The sequence below is a fragment of the Camellia sinensis genome, chromosome 14 (genome assembly GCF_055761805.1).
Source record: "Camellia sinensis isolate YWXY chromosome 14, ASM5576180v1, whole genome shotgun sequence".
NCBI lineage: Eukaryota > Viridiplantae > Streptophyta > Magnoliopsida > Ericales > Theaceae > Camellia > Camellia sinensis.
The window spans coordinates 37,700,794-37,716,044 of NC_138974.1; the positions used below are offsets into that span (position 1 = coordinate 37,700,794).

At 45.6% G+C, this 15,251-nt stretch overlaps 1 long non-coding RNA gene across 2 annotated transcripts in view; it reads left to right on the forward strand.

Annotated features, from left to right (window-relative positions):
* The first annotated feature begins 1,344 nt into the window (after positions 1-1,344).
* Positions 1,345-15,251, forward strand: part of LOC145808020 (uncharacterized) — a 112,032-nt gene continuing 98,125 nt past the window's right edge. The window contains exons 1-2 of one of the 2 annotated variants that reach the window (XR_014351493.1): positions 1,345-1,517; positions 1,691-1,759. This is a non-coding gene — a long non-coding RNA (uncharacterized LOC145808020). The remainder of the gene's footprint in view (positions 1,518-1,690; positions 1,760-15,251) is intronic. The other variant, XR_014351492.1, reaches the window with a different exon arrangement.

Sequence of the window (15,251 nt, forward strand, 5' to 3'; positions counted from 1 at the left end):
TTTTTTTAAAAAAAATTCATAAAAAATATACTTTTTTTGATTCGCCTGGACAAGATGAGCTGAAAAAAGTAAAAAAAAAAATTGATATAATTTTGAAAAAAAATCACTAAAAAAAAATCAGAAAAAGAAGTGTCTTTTGTTTTTGTTGCCAAAATGGGCAAAAGAGATAAAAAAATATTAGAAAATACAGAAAAGTTGATGGAGAAAAGAGCCTGGTTCATGATGAGATAAAAAAGAAAATTAAAGCAAAAAATACGGCCAGTATCGACTTTTTATAAAATTGATTAACAGAGTTGGACTTTACGGTTCACTCTTAGAAAATTTTATTCCTACACACCACAGTGTTTTTGTGCACATTCTTTCCCACACCATTTACTTAATAATTTAATCTTTAGATATTTATCTCAGTTCACACATTCTACATTACAAATATATCCATTTAATAAAAAATATGTGCACATCCTTATCTTCTTCATCTTCCAAACTCTAACCCTAACTAGCAACCACCTTGTTGGCGGTGACGTAGCACCATCGTTACCACCTCCATTTCACTTCTAGTCGCCATCTCCACCTACAAAGTCACTCAACATACACACCAAATTTGAACCTCTATTGAAATTTGTGTTTCAGATTTTGAAATTCCAGTAAACTTCCATTGAAGGATCTCCATAGAAGACCTCCATTTTGAAATTCATCACTGGTTTTTCTATTTCTTACAAAAAATTAATAAACATACATATTTTTGTTTCATTCAGAAGTATAGTATCGAACTAATATGTAAGGTTCGGAAGTTCAAGGTCGAACCAATATGTTTTATTCGGATGTTGATGGTCGAACCAAATTCATTGGTTCAATTGTTAATTTTCAAATGGAAGCGATTCTTTCGATACTAGTAGTCCGAATAGTAAGAAAATGAGTCTTTTTCCTAAATCTAGGTTCCATTATGCTTGCGATGGTGGAGAAAGTTGCGTGAGGATAGTGTGACGGTGAGGCGGCAACGGGATGAAAATATTACCATGTTTAGGGTTAGGGTTTAGAGGTGGTGGGTGGTGGTCGGCAATGGCTATTGGTAGTAGTTAGTAGCTAGGGTTTTGATTGAGGGTTAGGGTTTTGATTGAAGGAAAAAGGCGTATTTTGATAGTTTCATTTTAGAGCAAAAATATAATTAAAAAAATTCATTAAATGTATTGACAGAGTGTAAATAGTGTGTGAAAATAGACTTTCTCACCACTGAGGTGTATATTTTTTAAATTATAAGGGCTTCAGTAAAATCACAAGGGTAAAGTGTAATTAAAAAAAAAAAAAAAACATAATGTCAGAGACGCATCCCTAAACCCTGAAAATTGAAAACCTCAATCCTCCCCCAGAGATCGACGACGGCATCTGCGAATTATTGGATTCTCTTTGTGTATATCTGTCTATATACACTTATATATAGAGTGAGAATGGTTTATATAACATCGTGGGACGATTTCGTGGAGAGATCTGTCCAATTGTATTGTGCCAGTCCCGAATCTGTAATCTTTCACCTCTACCTCTCAGATTTCTTCACCCCCCCCTTCCCTTTTTCTTTTGATGATAGATCCATCTTCGAATACTTCAATTCAATTCTAATATTTCTTTATTACGTGTACTAATAACTTTGTCTTCCAAATTTTTTTTTTCCCTGTTCAATTGCACTGGGTTATAGACGCGTTATGTGATGAAATACAGACATTGTGATGGTAAATTGGTTCTCAAGGTCACTGATAACCGTGAGGTATATATTATTTCTTATTCACTGTCTTCCATTTTTTTTTTGGTTTTTGGTTTTTGTGACCTTTCGTTTTATAGACTATTGTTATTTAATTATATTTCAATTGTTTGTGTACAGGGAGGAAATATCTGTCGCTGTCCGTACTCCTTTCGTCCAAGCTTCGTGTCTATCCAATCAATCTGAGAATATAACGGCGGTGAGCTACCCGGCGGTATGTTGCCGGAAAACCCCTCCGACGGTCAAGTTAGCACACACTCAGGGAAAGAGACAGAGAGAGAAGAACTCAATCAATATCAAATTGTATCTCACCAAATGATGTTCCATCCCCAACATGGAGGGCGCAGTCATGCTTATATACTTTCTGCGCTCAACTCTGTACCCATTAGTCTCTTGACACGTGGAGCTGCTCTCTCATCTGTCAGCACAAATCCAGCGAATACTACCTAACCAAATCGCTAGACAACATTAGCGGGAACTCGGCAGCCCGGCGGCATCACCTCGGCCTCACACGACCGGGCTGCATAACGAGTCTGAGTGCTCTACTCGCCGAGCTCCACAACAACCGAGCTCAGTAACATTCCGGGAAGACCGGGTTCCAGACAGCTTAAGCCGGTACTCAGAAGATCTTTCCCACAGAGCTAAACGTGCTCCTACAAAACCTGGGTTTGCAAACGGAAACCTCGACCAAACTAACTTTGCCCAAACATGTGACCTGGGCCCCATCGAGCAAGACCAACTCCGGGGAAGCCGAGTTAACTTGGCCTAAACATGGGACCTGGGCCCCAACCGAGCAAAACCAACTCTAGATAGGCCCAAGTTAGCTTGGCCCAAACATGCTCGGCACTTTTTGCTCTGGCCCTTCCGGCCATTTCTTTCCCTTTCCTCACCCAGTCCTCTTTGGTGGGCAGATAACCCAATCCAAAGGTGTGAGGGTTGTGTGGCACTTCGGCCGATACCGCGACGCCCTTCCGGCCGCTTCTTCCTAATCCCATTCCGGGGATATGTTGTAGCTTGTTCATGAGGTAGACAGATTGAGCACTGACGTACATACCCTCATTCACAGCCATGACATTCTGCACCACTCGAGCCTCGGCCAAAGTGAACCCCGATAAAAACACATCCTCCGTGCCATGCTCGATCTCCAAGACAGGTGTGGACACTTCCGGCGGCGGATGGATTGATGAATTCCCAAAAACGATCGCTACCCCTTTCCCATGAGGGTACTTTAGCATCTGATGTAGAGTGGAAGAGACTGCCTTGACCTGGTGCAACCATGGTCGCCCTAAAAGTAGGTTAAAGGTTGCGGGAACGTCCAAGATATGAAATTCAATGCTGTGTTGTCCTGGACCAACCTTGGTTTGAATTTTAACAGTCCCCATCACTTCTCTGCTGGTATTGTCGTATGCTCTGATCACTTGAGTAGTTGGGACGAAGTCCACGGGCTTCAACCCGATTGCATATGCCGTTCTGGTCGGGCAGACATTAATCGCAGACCCGGTATCAACAAGTACCACCGGTATCCACTTATCTCTACATTCCACAGAAATATAGAGAGGTTTGTTATGATTTGTGCCCTCAGGCGGCAGTTCCTTGTCCGAAAAGGTTAATGCCGGGGAACCTCCTCCCGGAAAAACCAGCCCAACCAACTGTTCAGGCGTGGTGTCTATGGAGAGTTTGGACTTGTCCATAGCAGACAGGACAACTTCCCTATGTACTCGTGATGCCATTAGCAGTCCCCAGATGGAGATGTCTGCTTGTATCTTTTTTAACTGTTTCAGCACAGCTTCCTCTTCAATCTGCTTCTCCTTCTGTTTCTCCGCTTCTCTATCCTTCCCGGATGCCTCGGGTTGGTCCAGGTGTGGGGGTTTGAAGTACCGCCCACTTCTCGTCATATGGTCAACCTCATCGAGGTACCAAGTGTCATCCGGTTGATTATTTCCCCAGTCTTCATCCGTGTGGGCAAGACATAAGTCATCGTCTTCCCACCACATTCCGTCGGCAGCCAACAGACACCTGTCTGGCTCCGGTTTAGTTGCACTCGCAGTACTCCCTGTCCACATGCTCGCAGCATTCTCTATCTTCGTGCACACAGCACTTTCAGTCCCCTCAGGGCCTTTAGCTTTCCTAATTCTCTCAGCCTCCTCAAACTTTTCTTGTTCCAGCTGCGTCAGTACAGCTGGTTGTTCAACAATTCCTGTATCCATAATGCCCAAGTCTCGAGCGGAATTCTTAACACCGGCACTCTCCGGCGATACAACTTGACTTCCGGCCATTCCGGCCACAGCTGATACTCCTGCCCCTGCCGGGCTCTGTTCTGGTTGGGCTTCCGCCACTTCATCTGGTTGATCCTCGAGCCATCCAGTGGCCTCTGCCGATTCCTCATAGTCGAACCAGTTGATTGCCGAATCCCCCGGTTCCTGGTCATCGAAAAATTGCAGGTTGGCAAAGTCCTCCTCTACGGCTGTAAGATCATCTGCCCCTAACCCAGATCCATCCCCCCGGATCATGCACAGCTCTCCTGTCTCTGGCAATTCTACACCTAGCCCAATTCGGCTCGTTGATAGGATGTACTCGCTTGGATCATAGGCTCCCCCAACAAAACTCTATCCAGTCCCAGATTCAACAATCTCATTCTCTCCCGAAATCTGCCATGCCCCATCTTCGACGGTCACCACCGTCGGTTCTGGTTGGGTTTTGGAGATGTCCACCATGCATAAGAAGTCAGTGCAATCGGGGAGGAACACCTCCGGCTTGGGTAGGTGGGATGGGGTGATATAGATATTGGGATCGTAAGATGTGACCCCAGTTTGGATAAAATTGATTCTGTTGGGAGGGGGAGCTTGGTTATGTGGTGGGAGAGGGTTGGTTGTGACGTTGGGTTTATCGGGAGGCGCGATCACCTGTTTGTCGATAAGGTCTTGGATCTCATGACGCAATCTGAAACAACAGTCGGTGTCGTGACCGTGTTGTTGGTGATACGCGCAGTACTTTGCTGGGTCATGAGAGGGAGGGAGTGCGGCTCCAGGGGTTTCAAATGCTTTTTCCTGATCAATACCCCTAGAGCTTTGGACAGGGGCATATATAATGGGGTGAAGGTTCTTTGGCCTCGAGGTTGGAATCTGGTGGTTTGTGTGTTGCTTCCGGACGCGCCGGAGAAGGGTGTGGTAGCCATGGGCCTTGGAGGGGGAGGGGGAGTGGTGGTGACCATACTGACTTCCGAGGCTCTTGTATTTGCAGCGCCACTCGGGCCCGCATTGTTGTTATGGTTGAAAGTCCTCCTCGGTTGTTCCCTATCGTGGTCAAACAGACCTTGTTTCATTGCATCTTCGATTTGCACCCCCATCTCGTGTAAATCTGAGAAAGTAGGAAAGGGGATTACAATCATTCTCTGCATCAACTTTGGGTGGAGATTGCGCACAATCATTCGGATTTGGTCCTTATCCGTGGGCCTTAGAGTCATCGTTGACGCCTTTGCCATCCATCGGATTACAAAGTCCGAGAAAGTTTCCTTGGGCTCTTGCCTTGTCGTTTCAAGATCACGAGTTGTAATCTCGATCTGAGTGTTGTACGAATATTGCGCGACAAAGGCCTCAGCCATTTCATCCCAATTCTTCTTCACTTCATCCTCTAACTTTGCGTACCAGTGGGCGGCCACACCCAACAGGGTTCGGCCGAATAATGAAAGCTTCTGTGGTCGCGTTAGGCCCATTGGCCGCAAGATGTCTGAGAACAGTCGGAGATGGACCATGGGGTGGCCGGACCCGTCAAAGCGGTCAATTTGAGGCATTTTGAACCTATCGGGCAATGTTACGGCCACGTCGGTATATCCATCCTCGATATCCGAGATAGCCTTGACCCCCTGGGATTTCTTGAAGAGCTTCTCAAGTTTGCTCAATTTCAAAGCTGTATGATCAACCTCGAACTCGAAGGGAGAGTCCGGGTGATTGGGTGTATGGACCTTGGACAGTTGTGGTGGAAGCGGGGGCGGAGCTGGCCCCGTTGGTAGATTCGTGTCCTCTTATAAGTTTTGGAGATTTGGCACGGCGTTCTGGGTGTTTGGCGGAGCGTTCTGAACAGTAGGCGTTTGCTCAGGTAATGGAGCCCCTGCTGGAGGAGGAATTTGGTGTGAAGCAGATGCCGCATTCTGCTGTTGCAGTCTGGTGATTAGTTCGGCCTGTTGGGCCATGATCGCGGCCTGCTATTTGGAGAACTCCGTTTGTCGGGCTGCATCATCATGCATCTGTCTCATGCTCTCCTGCATCTGGCGCATTAGAGCTTCCATCCCTGATGTATTTTGTTGATCCATCTGACTAACTGGTAAGTCTATTTCTACAGCAGTAATTGAGACCTCAGTCCTATAGTCCTCTGATGAAGTAACCCACTGCTCTGACGACCTCTGTTCTGACACACTGTGCTTTTTCGGCTTTCTCTTGGTAACGGGGGATAGAGAATGGAACACTGGCTGTCCGTCGATTAGATCCTCAGATCGATTGAGTCGATGACCTCGTGTCCAAAGTGTTTGGGGAATGCTTGCTGGGTTGGAAGCAATTGTGCGAGAACTGACCTAGCAAAAGATAAATAAAGCGAAAAGGAAATAAATAAACAGATAAACGGGCAGCATAACAGCTTAAAATAAAATGCATGACACACAGCCGGGCATAACAACACACAGTCAATAAGCTGAATACACACTGTCCTCAAACACTGATTATTATCCCTGTTTCACTGTCCCCTAAAACAGAATCTGATACCCGCAGATAACTAATTCTCAAATACTGGCTGATGCCCGCAGGCCTGATACCCATAATACTGAACTGATGCCCGCAGGCCTGATGCCCAAACTTATATACTGAACTGATGCCCGCAGGCCTGATGCTGACAATACTGAACTGATGCCCGCAGGCCTGATGCCCAAACTCATATACTGATACATGCATTCCTGTAGAGACGCACTCTAAAGCACATAACAGATGAGTGAGAGCCAAAACACCCCTATGTTGGGGTAGGGTTTCCCTGTCCTATTTTGTCAGGAGTTAGGGTTTCACTATGCACACAGCGGTTTCAAACAACCTATAAACGGGTAAGCAACCTGTCCTAGTTTGGAATGGTCACTATGGATCCGAATATGCACTAGGTCGAATGGTCAAAGAGGGTGCCCCGGTAAAACCGGGGTTTGTGTTCCCATACTGGCAGAGCCCACAACCGGTCAGCCTTATGGTCATGCCTTGACAAGACAAGCCTCCGGCAAACCGTTCAGGAATAGCAGATGGCAAACACGGTGTCCTAGGCGCACCAATGCAAATGCAATGCAAAGAAACACACAAGTGTAGTCAAAAACAGATATCATGAGTTCGAGTCAAGTTCTCTAAATCCCCAGCAGAGTCGCCAGAAACTGTAGACGTCCCCGAACGCTCCCGGGAGGAACGAGCTCCCGTTCCGTTCATTTTGGGGTCACTACAGCTCAGGACTCTCCAAATTTGTCACGGTTCTAAGTCTGAACCAAAGAGTCCAAATCCGGAAAATCGTTTTGAGAAAACAGATTTTTGAAAGAAGTGCCAAACATGGACTGTTTTGCCAGATACAGAGTCGCCACCTAAATGTTTTTAAAATGGGAAATTTAGGAAACCCTGACTCGGTGCCAAAAGGCCACGTGTCCATCATCACCAAAGTTGCCTCAGCTCGGGAACTTGGGTACGATTAGGGAAGGTCACTTCGTGAGCACCCCCGCTCGCCCGGTCAGAGACCGGCCTCTACTAACCATGATATCTATTTTTGAAAACATTGTGAGTTCTTATTCCGGTTATTAGCCTAGGTTACTATGTGAAGCGCACAGCATACAAGTATAGACTGGATCGCCTAAATTGGAACAAAACATTTCATGTTCGCTTTTTGAAAATGGTTTGCTACCCGCAGGTAGGCTTGAAACATTTGATGATTTATTCCAATCCAAGTGACCCAACCTTCACCCACAGGCATTCAGGCAGATATATCATGTAAGCACATAGCCTCATGGTAAGCATGCTATCACGGCAGTCACTCACACGCATGCAAGGATGCTAAAACATAAAACTTACCGAGTACTCCAAGCCAAAACAGAAACTATGTTAGAAATAATGCATGGTCCTAAGTATACAGAAATGCCTAATGCAACACATGCAAAAATGCAACTATAGCAGGCTCAGCTACTCTAAACATGGCATATGGAATGCTACAGCTAACACGTATTCAACTTTGAAATTGAAATACAATGCAGTTAGTATGATGCGCCGAGCCCGGTGCATGCAAAACAGATGAATGATGCAAACATGCTGTCATACTGTATGCTAATTAAAATATGCCCTAATCTAACCATCATAAGCGGGTAAATAAAAGGGAGAAAGACGTAGGGTTGGAAGACATGCAACACACACACGCACACTTATTACAACATTGCCCTCGCGCAGAGGGTCCGAATAAATATACAGTCCCGAATAAAAGAATATTACAGTCCAAATATTACAGTCCAAATAATATACAAATTCCTAATTAATTAACGAATCAACTAAGAAAATAAATAAAACTGGCATGCAAGCCAGGGACTGCCTTGCTTCTGATGGATGATGCATGTCCGGGTTGTTTTGCGCGGAAATCCACCGGGATGCCCCAATTAGCCTCTGTTTAGCAGTTATTCTTGAAACGCGTGCCAAGTCCCGAAAAGTTGCTGATTCTTCATTTTGCTGCAACAGAGAGCAGGAAAGGGGCATAGCAATGTATTTTCACAAATATATGCATGCGTGGATCCTCGTGCCACCAATCACGCATACCGAGGCATGATGGCCGAGGAGTCAAATTGCACAATTCAATGTAGGATGAATGCACATGAAAACACAACAAAACCTAACTCCATCATGGATGATCCGGAGTGTCGGCGACTGGGGAATTGAGACACATTCCGTCACACGGAGTATGAAATGCACCTCGTTTCCCGTGCACGGGCTAACTCCTACCCCGAACACGATGCAATATGCATGACATGCATGAATGCAACTAAGATACAGCCTAGCATGCACAATGCTATGAAAATGAGATGTCTCGAAATGCGTGCACACAGGCACGCAAACTGAGAAAATGACATACGCAATGCAAATGACATGGAAATGTAATATGGACTTACACTAACATGAGAGAGCCTCTGCTACACTCACATAAGAGGCCGATAGATGAAAATGAAGTGCCTCAAAATGCGTGCACACGGGCACGCAAACCGAGGCAATGGTATATGCAATGCAAATGCATGGAAAATGATATATAGAGTGCAACATGGACTTATACTAACATGAGAGAGCCTCAGTCGTACTCACATAAGAGGCCGATAGATGAAAATGAAGTGCCTCGAAATGCGTGCACACGGACACGCAAACCGAGGCAATGATATATGCAATGCAAATGCATGGAAAATGATATATAGAGTGCAACATGGACTTATACTAACATGAGAGAGCCTCATCCGTACTCACATAAGAGGCCGATTGATGAAAATGAAGTGCCTCGAAATGCGTGCACACGGGCACGCAAACCGAGGCAATGGTATATGCAATGCAATGGCATGGAAATGGCATATAGAGTGCAACATGGACTTATACTAACATGAGAGAGCCTCAGCCACACTCACATAAGAGGCCGATAGATGAAAATGAAGTGCCTCGAAATGCGTGCACACGGGAACGCAAACCGAGGCAATGGTATATGCAATGCAAATGCATGGAAAATGATATGCAAACATGTTAATGGATTTTCAGCAATGAAATGTGGGTGAAAACAGCCCCGAAATGAGGCGAAAACACACCCGATGCATGGGATCTCTCCCGAAATGCAAAATTAGGCACATAGAATGAACTACAGCTATACAAAGCATGCATAATTGGTACATGGAATGAAAAGACAGAAGCAAGGCAGCCCCAAAATAAGCATTTTACCAGTACAAATCATGGCCAAACAGCAAGCAAAGATAGGGCAACAATGGCATGCAAAAATGGCCCTAAACATGAGATTATGAAGCAACTCATAGCTGCTAACTCCAAATAGGTTAGGGACCTTCAACAACATTGAAGAGGGGCCAAAAATAAGCCACTTTACAGAACTGTAAAAACCCTAAAAACAAACATGGATATGGCTAAGCTCTTATGCAAGAAAAAGGGCCAAAAGGTGGCCAAAGAGGCAAGTGGTATATGCAAAGCCCAAACTGAAACATTCCCTTCTACAACATTGAAGAGGGACCAAAAATATGACTATTTACAGAACTGTAAAAACCCCAAAACAGTATACAAACATGCTAGGAATGCAATGCAAAATGAGGCTCAAAAGTGGCTTATAACACAAAGTATACAAAATATTCATCAAACAGCCAAAGGCCCTTAATGAAACATGAAGAATGGGAAAAAATAAGACTATTTTTAGTACTGTAAAAAGGCCAAAAACCAAAGCATGATAGGCTGCCAAAACATGCAAAAATGGGGACCAAAGAGGGAATATAAAGGCAAGTGTAGCATGGAGGTCCCAAACAGTGTTGAGCCCTTCTTCAATGTTGAAGAGGGGCTCAAAATAAGCCTGATTTTAGTTCTGTAAAACGCCCAAAAATGAAAGCATAATGGGCTGCCAAAGCATGCAAGAAAAGGGGACCAAGGAGGGGTATAACATGAAGTAGCATATGGAGGTCCCAAACCATGAAAGACCCTTAATAAAACATGAATAATGGACCAAAATAAGACTGTTTTTAGTACTGTAAAAAGACTAAAAACCGAAGCACAATAGGCTGCCAAAGCATGCAAGAAAATAGTATTTAAGGAAGACATTGAAGCAAGTGCAAGATGGGGGGCTCAAACAGGGTTGAGCCCTTAAGAAAAAGTGAAAAAGAGCTCAAAAGAAGGCCACTTTCAGTTATGGCCGGAGCTCAAAGCAAAAAGCATATATGGCTAAGAAATGATACCAAAAATAAGCTCAAAAAGGGGAAATGGCAACTCACCCTTGTAGACCACTCTTTGGTTGCTTCTTGGACCAAGTTGCAGCACCTTTTGCCTCTGAGAAACCCTCCTTGATGCTGGAAATGGAATGGTGGTGATGGTGTTTGGTGTTGATGAAGAAATGAGGTGTAGAACTTGGATGTTTTTGAGAAAATGAGAGAGATAGAGGGAGATTTTGATGCAAGACTTGAAGACAATTTTTCTAACCCCCTATGCAAAGGCTTGGCAGCTGGTTATAAGGAACAAAAAGAGAGTGTAAAGGTGGGGAAAAGGTGGGGGAAAATGAGGCAAGTTTTCCCCCAAAAAATATCCCCCGGATTGAGATATGTTCTGGGGGATACAGCTATACAACTGTAAAGTGTGTGTTGCAAGGAACATGGCCGGCCACTTTTTGGGCTTGCAGGTGGCCGGCCGGCCACTCCCCCTAGCCGGCCGGCTAGGGGTCAAAAAGGTCAAATTGCTTTAGTGGCCGGCCACCACAAAAAGGTGGCCTCCTAGGTCTCCTCTTCACAACCCTATGGTTCGAATTTGGAAACTCTAAAACAGGAGAGAGAACAAGCCACTTCTAGGGGGGGTCAAAAGGGTCAGGTGACATTAGTGGCCGGCCACCAACTTTTAGGATCCTCCCAATGTGTACATCACAAATATGTGGTTCAAAGTTCAAGCAAGTGGCCCAAGGGTGTTCAACATTGGCTCGGAAGGAGGGGTTCAAAAGGGACAAACGGAATTAGTGGCCGGCCACCAACTTTTAGGGTCCTCCCATGTGTGTACATCACAAATATGTGGTTCAAAGTTCAAGAAAGAGGGCCCAGGTTGTTCAACATTAGCTCGGAAGTGAGAAAAACGGGCGTCGGAGGGCGCCGGAGGAGCAAAAATTGGTTGTTGAAACAATTGATGGCCTCCCACCCTTCTACGGCCTTCCTGGTGATGAAACAGAGGCACTTGCCAAAAATGAACGAAAACCGATGGAAAATGAATGCTCGGGGGCCAAAACACGCAGTTCGAGGCCCCGAAAACTGCCTATTAAGCACCGAAAGTGGCATTCGGGCACGAAGTGGGTTTCTCAGACCCCAGTGTCCCTCAAAAGGGAGTAGAAAGGAAGTATGCCAGAAATCAGAACAAACGGAGATGGTTAGGTGGTCCCGAACCGAGGCACACGGCCAACGGTCCCGAAAAACCGGAAACCGGACTCCGAAATGGGCAAAATGGCCTGCGGCCACAAAATGTAGCCCACGGCCACTGAGAGATGGTCTGCGGGACTTCTCCCTCCCCTCAGGAAAAGAAACAGCGAAAACCGAGCCTGGTTCGCAAACCGAGGCAAAGCACAAAAGAGGGTTCGGAAGTCCGGAGGCAGGGCTCACGACCGTGACTCTGAAACTTCTGAACGAGCACATTATGTAATATCACCAAGCGCTCAATCGATGATGTCTGAGTCTTAAGGTCGGTCAAAAATGGGGTGTCTACAGTTGCCCCTCTTTGACGAACTCGGAAGTCACAAGTGACGGGAGTGAATGTCAAAGCCCAGAGACGACCCATTTTTGACAAGGCCGAAGACTTACACAAACGTACAAAGTAAACAGAGACGTGCCCGCAGGCAGGGGGGGCAAAATGCAAAGCGATATGCAAGAAGCCGAACATAACTCAATGATCATGCAAATGCAGCAAGCTGTAATGAAGCAAGTATTCGCAAATAGATGCAACAGTTTTAAGCAAGAATGCAAAGTAACAACTACATTTCATGCAGTTAAGAATGCGGAGGATTATTCAATCCCCGCCACGTCTCACACGGAGAAGATACGATACCTGCGCGATTCGTCTGGTCGCACCAGCCTCAAATGAACCGTACATACAATATCGTGCCTGCAAAAGAAAGAAATTTCAACAAGTACAATATGCTACCAACATATATTTAATGTGATTCTGAAAGTTTGACACACGCAGTGCCGGTGAGTGAATGCATCGCAATGCAAGAGTGGAACATGCGTGACAACGCATGCTCAAGCACAGAAGTATGGCAACATCAAGAAATGTGCATAATAATACAAGTATGCTCATGAGAATGCAAGTTATGTGCATGATAGTGCAAAATGAGCATAAATCAGGGTGTCCGTTTGTCATGAAATAACGAGCACAGAAATGCGTGTTTCGACGAAGGCGACTTTGATGACGGCCTTCGATTCAATTTCCTGGAAAGACTACAACATATTTAAAAGGATACATCTTGGTTTTGATGAATAACGATGAGACACATGTCAGAACTTGAAGCTGAAGTTCCGGCGGAGCAATTTCGCGACCGGAAGTGTACTTTCCTTGAACTTTTTCAGGTCCCGGGAGCTCCAATGTTCCTCAAAATTTGCAGAGAGCTAGGTGGGCATGTGGGGGACATGGCCGGCCAGTTTTATGAGGGATGGGAGGTGGCCGGCTGGTTTTACAAAAAGAGAATGGCTGGCCGGCCGGTTTTCCAAAAAGGAAATGGCTGGCCGGCTGGAAAAGGTGGCCGGCCGGCCATATGCCCAAATCCGAGGGCATTTTGGTCCTTTCACCTCCTTTCTTTATGCTCCTTCATCCCAAGACTTTGGGCCTATAAATGCAGCCGAGATCTTCTCTTCCCTTGCCTTCTACACCACTTTCTTCTCCAGATCTGAGTTCCATACACGTTTTCCAATGCCCCACGCAAGTTGTTTTCGCAAAAATATTCAGTTTCAAGCACCTTGTACTGATTAAATTTTGGTTTCGGAGCTTCTTTTCTCATTTTCGCCACTTGAGGTGAGTTTGTCTCAATATTTGGAAGATTTTCTCGGGAGTTGACTTTTGTTGACTTTTTCATTTCCCGAGAGTTGACTTTTGTTGACTTTTTCCAATTTTGGCTCATTTTCGCTCATTTTTGCTCCTTTTGCAGATTTTCTGAAAATGGCGGGTAATTCTCCGCATGGTGGGGGCTTTCCGGGTGCCGGGGACAATTTTGATCCCATGACTTTGCCCCCGAGGGTCCGACCTTTTATTCCCGGGAGGTACGCTCCGCCAGCACATGTCCTTCCTCGTGCCGTTTTCCGTCATTTCACTGATTTTGATGAGCGAGCACCTGGGGATCTACTTCTCCGCGAGCCAGAGCATCACCTCTCTCATGAGGCCCGAGAGGTATTTACTTCATTTTCTGCATTTTTTCGTACATTTCGTGCCTTTGCCATGCTTGAACACACAGTTTAGCTTATGACATAGTACTTTATTTGCATCCTGAATATGTAGCTTAAACACTTGAATTTCTGAACACTCGGCTCATTAATTGATTGCGAACGCACGGCACACATTAGTTGAGAAATGAACACACGGCTCACACTCTGATTTGTCGAACACACAGCCCGAATTAAAATGGTGAACATATAGCACTCACTGACTTAGAGTAGAACGCACAGCCCAAACTCTGATTTTCTGAACATGCAGCTCAGATTGATAGTGAACACGCAGCCCACACTGATTGAGAGTTGAACACGCAGCCCAAACTCCGATTTTCTGAACACGCAGCCCAGATTAATGGTGAACACGCAGCCCACACTGATTGAGAGTTGAACACGCAGCCCAAACTTAGATTTTCTGAACACGCAGCCCAGATTAATAGTGAACACGCAGCCCACACTGATTGAGAGTTGAACACGCAGCCCAAACTTAAATTTCCTGAACACGCAGCCCAGATTAATAGTGAACACGCAGCCCACACTGATTGAGAGTTGAACACGCAGCCCAAACTTAAATTTCCTGAACACGCAGCCCAGATTGATAGTGAACACGCAGCCCACACTGATTGAAAGTTGAACACGCAGCCCAAACTTAAATTTCCTGAACACGCAGCCCAGATTAATAGTGAACACGCAGCCCACACTGATTGAAAGTTGAACACGCAGCCCAAACTTAAATTTCCTGAACACGCAGCCCAGATTGATAGTGAACACGCAGCCCACACTGATTGAAAGTTGAACACGCAGCCCATTCATTTCATTGGCACACAGCTCATTCATTTTATACTGACATATATATTCATTTCATACTGACACATGTATTCATTTCATACTGACACATGTATTCATTTCATACTGATACATGTATTCATTTTGAATGCAGGTTGGTTCTCGCAGTGTACGGGGGTATGGCTCCACCGCCGCGCGGGACTGGTATGTTGAGCTCCCGGAGGCTGTCCGGGATTTAGTAGACTTGGCAGGGTTCGGGGCCTTCTGCATTGGGTTGTCACGTTGTCCTGCCAGGAGGACACTGATGGCGGCACTGGTAGAGAGATGGTGGGACACCACCAACTCCTTTCATTTCTCTGCCACCGAGGACATGACTATGACCCCTCTGGACTTCGCTGTGTTGACCGGCCTGGACATAGGAGGTTGGTCCATCCCCTATGACGAGGACATGGGCGAGTGGGAGGCCGCTTGGACTTATCTGCTGGGGGCTCGCCCGCCTGTTGACAGGGTTTCTGGGAGAGTCCGATATACTTG